Source organism: Bemisia tabaci, chromosome 5 (genome assembly GCF_918797505.1).
Source record: "Bemisia tabaci chromosome 5, PGI_BMITA_v3".
Taxonomy (NCBI): Eukaryota; Metazoa; Arthropoda; class Insecta; order Hemiptera; family Aleyrodidae; genus Bemisia; species Bemisia tabaci.
The window spans coordinates 11,064,615-11,074,545 of record NC_092797.1 but is presented as its reverse complement, the minus strand read 5'-3'; the positions used below and the strand labels follow the sequence as shown (position 1 = coordinate 11,074,545).

The window sequence follows — 9,931 nt, the reverse complement described above, 5'->3', positions numbered from 1 at the left end:
TGCATGTGTCAGGTAGTTCATTTACATACTTCTTTACTGAATTCTCGTTTACCACCGTGTTTCACAAAAATGTTACCGTTTTTTCATCGCAAGATTGTTAATCCAAAGGAAATATTTGCAAGACATTTTTTACAAAAGGAACACTGACTTTAGAAAGACAGTGATGTTCCGGAAAAAACCGTAATTTCACGGTACAGTTGACACTCGATCATCCAATACAATTTGTATGTCTGATAACAAAAATGTCGGCTAATCGAAATCATCACGACAATGATTCAAAATTGCCGTTTCAGGCTCTGTTTGCAACCAAAGAGCACAAGCTTGGCAAATTTTCTATCGTATTTTTAAAACAAAGTCATTTAATTGAAAATGAATAAATAAGTCAATGAAAAAAAAACAACGCATATATTCAATTTTTGCTCTAAAACGTGGTCTCCGTCGTGTCGTGTCCAAAAACGTCACGTTCTAGTAATGAGAAAATCGTGTCGGATGAAATTGGTGTTGCACTATCGAGAGTCGGGTGATCGAGATTCTTTTGTACATCGACCTTTTTTTTTTATAAAAAAAAAATGCTTCCTTTTCTTAATTTTTTTTTTCTCAATGAGAGAGTCATGCGATAGTGGGAGTTAAGTCATTAACAGTAGGTAAATCCAACACGTGGTGTTGGAAGAGCGCGCCTGAAGAATATCCCTATTACCATATTCAGTTCAGTGGCGTGGCGTGAATTGCGATGTATCGATTGTTATGCTATTTAAACATATGGTAAAGAATCGATTATTAAGGTGTTCGCTGCGAACACCCTGTTTATCGATCCTTTTCCATAGGTTTAAATGGCATAACAATCGATATATCGCAAAGCACGCCACGCCACTGATTCAGTTTTAAGCTTATTCCTGGCTACCAAACGAATCATAATCGCCCTAAAATCTTGAGGTTTTCTTCATTATTATACTCTTTTAATCCTAGGCTCTTTTGTACTCCAAATTGCCTACCTTTCTCGCACGTGGGCTAGGTTTTATTGAATGTTTACTTATGCTTTTACAAACCGAATGATGTGAAAATATTGCATTTTATTTTTGAAAAAAATAACAATTTAATTGTATTCAATTACAATGTGCACTGAGAAAAAACTTCGGTCATACGAACCGAATGTACGGTGTTCAATGTCAGGCGCATTGTTCAGTTCATGCGACCGCTTCCTCGGTTCTGGGTATCGTATCCTCAGTTCATGCAACCGAGCTTTCTCGTTAGTTCTGTTCAATACGTTAGTTCAATACCCGGTCGCATGAACCGAGGATACGGTTCCCAGAACCAATAGAGCGGTCGCATGAACCGAATGTACGGTGAACCGAAAAATACGGCCGATATTGAACACCGTACATTCGGTTTAAATGACCAAAGTTTTTTCTCAGGTCAGCAGGTATAGGTATAAATATAAGTCAAAGGTGACTTTCAACTTTTTATCAATTAAAAAAGAATACAGGCACTGTAATTTTACAGTAGCATGAAACTCGTTGCAATCTGAAAACTTATTGTTCGCTCCGTTTTGGAAAGTGCATCTTTCTTTTTTATTTTGGAATTTAAAAACATTAACCTTTTACTGCCCTCGGCATCTTGTCAGCCGAATTTGCGACAGTTCGTACATTATTTATTTAATATTATTTACCTTCCCTGGTAAAAATTGGAGATAAGAGCTGCGTTTCAAAATACCATAGGAATTCTTATAGCCGGCTAAAGAGGGCTACAGAAAATCATATAGCTGGCTGTAGAATGCGGAGAAAATCATACGGCCGGGCTATACGAAGCGATAAAAAATTATGCAGGCGGGCTATAGTTCCTATAGTTGGGCTTTACACTTTATCGCCTGGCTGTTGCTTTTTCGCCATCGATTATAAAAGGCTATAAAAAATTGCGTGGACATTCTTGTGCTTTGGAAGCCATTAAGTTTGATACGGAACCACCTTAATATTTACAAAACACACGTTATATTTTCCTTTAATACATATTTTTTTCATCAATTAAAACGAGAATAATCCATACAGGATGTGCAAACATTTCAAAATCATGAGGTGAATAACGCTGACTCCGCCAGATTAAATATCAGAGCCTAACACAAAGCGGAGCGGCGACGCACTGGCGCCTACAAACCTAACAGGGATACTATTACGGATGCTAGGACTTTGTGAGTTTTTGGAATACAGCTCTCTTTTTGGGCCGTGGTATCTTGATTTATTTTGCGAGGGAAGCTCCGTACTTTTGAAGGATGCCTGCCATTCCTAATATGTCGGAGCGCCTTCAATTTCGTACGATACTGTGCAATACCTCTGGTATGAAATAGTTGCTTCAAGCGCCGTGGTACGCTGCGACGCAGCGCGGCGGGCGAGCAGCCAGCGCGAAACGCGCATTGGCGCCTACAAACCTAACAGGGATACTTCACGCATTGCGCAACGCGTGAAGTATCCCTGTTAGGTTTGTAGGCGCCAATGCGTGTTTCGCGCTGGCTGCCCGCCTGCCACGGCGCTTGAAGCAACTATTTCACACCAGAGGTATTGCATAGTATCATACGAAACTGAAGGCGCTCTAATATATTAGGAATGGCAGGCATCCATCAAAAGTACGGAGCTTTCCTCGCAAAATAAATCAAGATACTGAGGCCCAAAAAGAGAGCAGTGGTCCAAAAACTCACTAAGTCCTAGCATCCGTAATGGGCCTGTTGCAAACTTTTGCTAGAGCAAAACTAAGAGTTGTTTCTTATAGATAATGCCTCAAAAATCACGATGAGCGCATCGGCAAACTCTGAAATGCACTCTTAACTTCACAAACTGCGTAAGAAATTTGCGGTTTTTTGAGCTTCCCGCTTCAAAAACGATACTACGGCACAGGTGAACATTTTGTAAGAGGAGTCGTTCCATCGTCGGCAATAATCATCATAGCCGACGCCAATCCGCCAAAACACGTTTGATGGGACGAGATAACACCTGAACCAGATAACAATCGGTATGTTAACGTTCATATTTTCCACGCCCGAATTGATTGACCTTGAACTCTCCTTGAATTACGCGCGGAACTGCGTGCAAGCGTCGGCCATGATGAATATCGCCGACGATGGAGCGACTCCTCTAACAAAATGTTCACCTATGCCGTAGTATCGTTTTTGAAGCGGGAAGCTTAAAAAAACGCAAATTTCTTACGCAGATTGTGAAGTCATGAGTGCATTTCAGACTTTGCCGATGCGCTCATCGTGATTTTTGAGGCATTATCTATAAGAAACAACTCTTATTTTTGCTCTAGCAAAAGTTTGCAACAGGCCCATTAGTGACGTTTAGCATACACTTTATCGCCTGGCTGTGAGTTGCTTAATCTCCATCGGCTATAAAAGGCTATAAGAAATTGTGAAGCCAGCTATAGAAGCTATTGGAAATCTTACAGCCGGCTTTAGGTCTATGGTATTTTGGAACACAGATTCTACTGCCAATTTTTCAAACCTAGATTTAGTTGGAATCACTAATGTTTCAATTGTTTCGGAAACTGCATTTATGCGCCTTGTCCTCCAAGCCCTTCAATAACTTGTTTAGCCTTTTTTATTGCCTTCTAAGTTTTCAAACCTAATCCGATAAACTTTGGTCAAAATACCGGGTAATACCTACTCAGTGTCATGAATATCAGTCGAAAAGCATATACTCGTATTTTAAAAAGTAAGGCCGCCACCTTTTCTCCACCATCTTGAATTTTGTTTTAGACTGAAAGTAATGTCAAACTTGAATTTACCAGGTCAAAATACCAGGATACACCGAGTTTCAAAAAAATTTGGCGATAAATAAGTAGTTTTCAAATTATGGCCACCATCTTAAATTTTAAAAGATTAAAGAAACAAGGAATAAGAGGGGAACGCGAAAAAAATTGCAACAAAAGATTTCCATACCCCAATGAACGCAGAAAAATCAGCTGAATCCGAAATTCACCGCTCACCGCGCAGAGTCGTGTTCTTAAACCTCAAAACTCCTAAGAACCCCCCCCCCCCCCCCCCAAATTGAAAATTTTAAAATTTCCCTTAAAAACTTTAAAAATGCACCAAAATTGCGTACGGTTAAATCGATGAATGCAGAATAAGCCGGAGAATCTAAATTTGAGTAATTCACGGCGCGGAGCTTAAAATTTCACCCCTAAAACCCCCCGAAACAACCGCAAAGTTGAGAATGCTTTTAAAAGTTTGCGAGAATATTGCTCTAGCGTTTCATTAGTCCGATTTATTGCAGTGAGCTACCAAAAATATACAACTTTTTCCATTAAATAGACGTATCACATGAGAACCTATTTACGCGACATCCACAGAATCTGACGCGAACTGGCCGGCATTTGGACTACATTTTGCAATTTGGAACTATAAATTCTAGCCTGGTTTAAAAACAACGTATGTGCCATTAGTTCCTCCATGCACATAAGTGTTTTTCAAGAAGAGCCAGAATTTGTAGTTCCAAATTGCAAAATGCAGTTCATTTGATACGCGGCCCGGAACCTCTTTAGCTGATCGTGAGTGGCGCGGGATCTTTTCAAGACCGCTCTTGTGAGTCGAGAGGCTGGGGCCAGGGCCTCTCTAACATGCATTTTTGCAAAGGGTCGAAATACGTGACTGTGCATCAATATTCGTGATTTTTCACACTGAAACTGGTTTTTATGTTGACACATTATGCAGTTAACACTCAATATTCTCACTAAAAATTTTAGATTTTGTGCCAAGATTTGGAATCTGGGCCGTGAAAAGGGAATGAAAATGAGAGTTTTGAACTATTTTCTTTTACTGTCTCTGGGTCACTCTGCTGAACACACCCTCTTCCATTGCAATAGATTCAATTATCATTGCACTCAATTCTCTAAACTCCAAACTTGACTCACCCTTTTCTCTTCTAGACGCTCAGGATTTGTTCCTTATTTCCTTCCCTTCAAAATATGTTTCCTTTAGACAATGATTAAATTCTACGTCAAAAACGTTTTTCTAATGTAATCCAAGACCCCCTCAGTTTCTTATCGTCATTTTAAAAGTAAAAAGTAAATTATACCAAACCACAATAAAATGAAATAATACAGCACCACCCGTATGTATATGATATAAAATATGGCTAGAGATCTCTTAAGAGTGAGACACCTGACTTGGAAACTGGGGGTCGAAGATGGGAGATGACCAAGAGACGGATAACATCCAACCTTTTATCAAAAATATGACGTCACTAAGGAGTGTGGTGGGTGAACAGTGAACACGCATCCAAGGAAATGTCAGGCGGTAATGCTTTCTCTTCACTGATATGATATAAAGGGGCGAGATAAATTCCAAAAATGAGCAAGAGACTGAATTTTGTCTGGGTTCTCAATGAAACGAGATATGTAAAAAGGATGTGAGTGAATGTTTTTTATTTAATCAAAGATTGCAAGCTGGCAACATTGTATTCCCTCCATTGAAATGTATGTATGACAATCGATTCTTGGGGTGGCCTCGCCTGAAATCGATATTTTTAATGGATTTAAATAGAGTCCCTTTATACTGAGATTCAAGACACTGTGAATCCATTTCTGATTGGTTCCCGTATTGTAGGCCTTCTTAGTGTCACAAACGGGAATAAAGATTACATTTTCACCGATTGCAAAGATCATAATCTGGAATGGACCACGAAATAAGGGGCTCGGCAAGGAGCAAACGGAGTGAGAGAAGGAACGGAGAAAGGAATTTGAGAATGGGCCGATCAAAGATTACGAAAAACGTTCAATTCCTGTAATCTTTATTCCTGTTTCTGACTCCATGAGGGGGTGTTGTCTTGACTCTCAGTATAAAGGGACTCTGGATTTCAATGGAGGGAGTGCAGTGTTGCCAGCTTGCAAAATCGCCGTCCGGATTCCCGTTCGATTCGGCAACTGTGGCGCGAGTAAGAGCGTCGCGTCGCGAACAATCAGCGGCTTGCAAACGGAGCCAGCACGGGCAATTAAGTGCATTCATACATTCGTTCTTATTTTAAAACGCCCGGCCCGAAATAAACCGCACGCTTTATTTTCACTTGAGGCAGATGAGGCGAATGAGTCGCGCGTTCGACAATTGGACGTATTTCTGCCAAACGGAACTATGTGCTTTAAAACATGAACCCTGAAACCCATAAGAATATATGCATTACAGGGCTCACGTCACAATGCACATAGTTTCGTTTGATAGAAATACGTCCAATTATTACTCTCCCGCGCTAGGTAGAAGAACGCCGTATGAGCCTTCTGGCGTTGCCAAATCCCCTGCGACAAACTAAGAATGGAGATGTTGCATGTGTGAGGAATTTGCAATTTGACTATCAATACATGTGTAAAAGTTCGCGAGAAACATGATGGTGCCACTGGTTGTCTCTGAAATCAACTCCCAAGCTCAAAAAAAGCTCTCAAGTTGAGGCCAAAATGGAGGGAATATCCCACGCTACCCTGAGAGTCCACCTCTACATCAAGACCAACTCTCCATGCAAAGGTAGGGAGCAAATCATTGACTTATAACACAATCTGGACCGCGCACTAGGCCGGACTTTAGGCGGGGGAGGTAAGACAGCTAGCGGGGAAAATCAGGGCAAAGACTCGGCTTCAGCTTAGTTGATACAGCCGGATATACGAACGAAGTGTACCAGGCAACGGAAACGGCACTGGCAAGACTGGCATTTCCATTGTCTCGGTACATATTGCCGGTACACTTGCTAGGTGTTGCTGGGTTGCCTATCGTCTCGCCTGAAGGGACTCTAGTCTCGCCGAAATTTCCTGATGCGCGGTCTAAATTGTATTATACGTCAATGGAGCAAATACATTAGCAGTGATGCCGTGTTTTCAGTTTTAGAGTCTCCAAATAAAGTGGCAGCCCTGTCAATGTATTTGCTCCCTATCTTTGCATGGAGAGTTTGTCTTGGTGTAGAGGTGGACTCTCAGGGTAGCGTAGGATATTCCCTCCATTTTGGTCTCAACTTGAGAGCTTTTTTTGAGCTTGGAAATTGATTTCAGAGAAAACCATGCAGCGGCACCATCGTGTTTCTCGCAAACTTTTACATGAGAATCACCAGTCAAATCGCGAATTCCTCACACATGCAACATCTCCATTATCAGGACGATTTTTTTTAGGGATATTTCTTTTCCGATATATCTCAGGAGTCTTCGTTCGAAATTTGGTCTAAAATTTTGGGAAAATGTTCATAACTTTTTTCAAAAATAAATATTTTCTTAGAGGAAATTTGGCAACATTCGAATGATCATGCGGCGTTTTTACTTAACGTGGCAATGGTACAAACCGAGCAGATTTGATTTTCTGACGTGCGATCGTGCATGTATTACCGCGGCGGCGCGGTGCGGCCGGCGCATAACGTCTCTGCGTGTTACGCTCAAAAATAACGCCCCGCGCTAGGGCCCATAACGCGCTATCGACGCGTTAACTTTACATAGAGTGACAAGTTCATGAAAATTTAGGGAAAGCATGGAAGAATCAGTGAGTTTTGTAACCCTACTAAACATGAGTGCAATGCCAGGTATATACACTAAGGAATCATACTCTAGTGTGATGCGATTAATTGCTGATTTAATGCTGTAATCTAATGTTGACCAACTTACTGCAAATATATAACTCGTATATACTTGGTATAACACTTATGAGTGTAATACTCTTTTAATGCTGACCAACTTAATACAAACACATAACTCAAATATGCTTAGGTTATAATCTTTAAGTGTATCACTAAATAATTTAGTGCTCACGCATGGGTGGTATAGTAATCATGTTGCTAAGATAATATTACTCAGCATTATGCTTGAAAACCCAATACTACCTCATTGCTACCAATATGCTAACATCACATCCATTTTTAGCGGAGAAGGAGTCAGAGAATGAGAGCTCTTGCATGCCACAAAGATTTGCAATTTTAGTACTTGGTATCCATCAGAGGAAATTCGCGAGGTACGCTTTGCTCCAACCGGTTTTCCGTAAGACAATCAACTCCCACGCTCGAAAAAAGTGTAATAGAAGCCTAAATACGTTATTGTGAGAGTCCATCTCAATCGGACCGTTTTTAAAATACATAATGCTCCAAATCGGATTTTTTTAAAAATGTGAAATTAGACCTCATCCGTGGAAGGGTGCCAGTAATTAAAAACGTACGCATGTATCTCACATGGGTAGCCGATGAAAACAAAGTAAAGATTCTAAACTAGGAAAAAATAGCTCTTCTATTCTCGCATTCGTTTAGATTACACTTTTCAAAAAGAATTGTGATTTTTCACAGCACGTCCCCAAAGTAGTGAGAAAGCTGTATACCTTTGATGAAACTGCATTGAACCACGCATTACGGATTGCAGCGTTGCAAACGTAGTGTCATCATAATTAAAAAGAAAACAATAACAATAGGCAACGTCTTTTCTTGAAAACCATCGCAATTTACATTCGTAACTACGTAGGTACAGTACGTAAATACAGTCAGTACGTAAATACAATTCGACTTCGTAAATTCAGTAACAATGAAATTTTAAAACCCCGCGGTCAAGATACGTGCAATTAAGTCCTTTATAAAATGGACAGAAACTAAAGAAATCTATACTCTGAAATGTGAGTATGATTGGATCACATTTTGTAACGAGGAACTAATTTTACTGGCTCATCCACAAAAGCACCTACATGGAAATTATTGCACCCTGTACACATGATCCAGAGTTGAACGGCCAGACTGCAGGAGCATGTTCTATGGGTCAAAATAAGACGTTTTTGTCGTATAAAGTTTTTTGAAAAGTGCCCCCAGTCGGAGGTACGGTCCCCCGAAATTTCAGAAAGTAAATGGTTTTTCCTGAATGTTGGCAACGGTTGTGAACCACATCTCATGAAAATGTGTACTTGCCTGTACTCTCGTGCCCTGCATTCACGAATGATCAAAATAAAATCGAAATCTCAATTTGAAGAGGGGGGGTTGGGGGTGTTTCGGCTCCTGCAGTCTGGCCGTTTAACATTAGAGCACCCTGTATAACCGAGTTGATTCGGGTTAAATTCATCCGATTGATTTTAACCAGGAATGCACCGACGCAAATTCTCTCTCGATCGCTTATATTCGATGGATTATACAGAATTCGATAATATTCGATATGAAACTTGAAAATATTCGATGTAAAATCGAAGGAGCATCGCTGAAGCTCCTACGGGAGCTCAACTGTGACCTTGGAAGTTGCGGGATCGGAGGCAGCTTTGGCGGCTCAAGGTGAAGGGAGAGATCTAGCTAGAAGCGTTGCATAATACAGAGCAAAACAACTGAGACTAAAATTAGAGTGTACCTCAAAACATCCCCGACGACGGCTTCGAGGGGGGCGAGGCTCCGGGCACGGGGGGTCGTAGGGGTCGCGGGGCGGGGCGGGGGGTCCGCGAAAGTTCAAAAGTCACATCGGGGGGCGCACGAAAGCAGCACGACCGTGCGGGCGCCGAGTGCTGGAAACATTGAGCAACTCGCTCGAATATCCGCCGGAATCTCGGAAAACCGCCGGGCGGCACGGCGCGACGTTGCCGCTTTATCCCCAGAATCAATAATATAACCAAATATTACGTAGTTTCGCGTAACTTTAGCTCCGCACATTGAATTCAGAGTTTATTCGTGATGCCATCAAACGGAAGTCAATTCTGCTGATTCTTAAGGATTTCGAAAGCGTCCGAATTTATGTCAAATTTATTCAGTTTCACGACATTGAACTCAAAATTTGATCAAAATATAATCAAACTGAGGTGATCTTTACCAATCCTCCGAACTTCCTTAAAGCCAGCAAGATTGATATCAAACTCATACAGTTTGACGACATTGCATTCACAGCTCAACCGTAATTTCATAAAACTAAGGCCCAATCCATCGATTTATCAAATTGTCTTAAAGTCATCCCGATTTATGGCAAACTCTCAGTTTCT

At 41.0% G+C, this 9,931-nt stretch overlaps 1 protein-coding gene across 1 annotated transcript in view; it reads right to left on the bottom strand.

The window, feature by feature from the left end:
- Positions 1-9,457, bottom strand: part of LOC109042152 (uncharacterized) — a 179,480-nt gene extending 170,023 nt beyond the window's left edge. The window contains exon 1 of the mRNA XM_019058734.2: positions 9,313-9,457. The gene's annotated coding sequence lies outside the window, so the exon portion shown is untranslated. The remainder of the gene's footprint in view (positions 1-9,312) is intronic.
- Between the last annotated feature and the right edge of the window lie 474 nt (positions 9,458-9,931).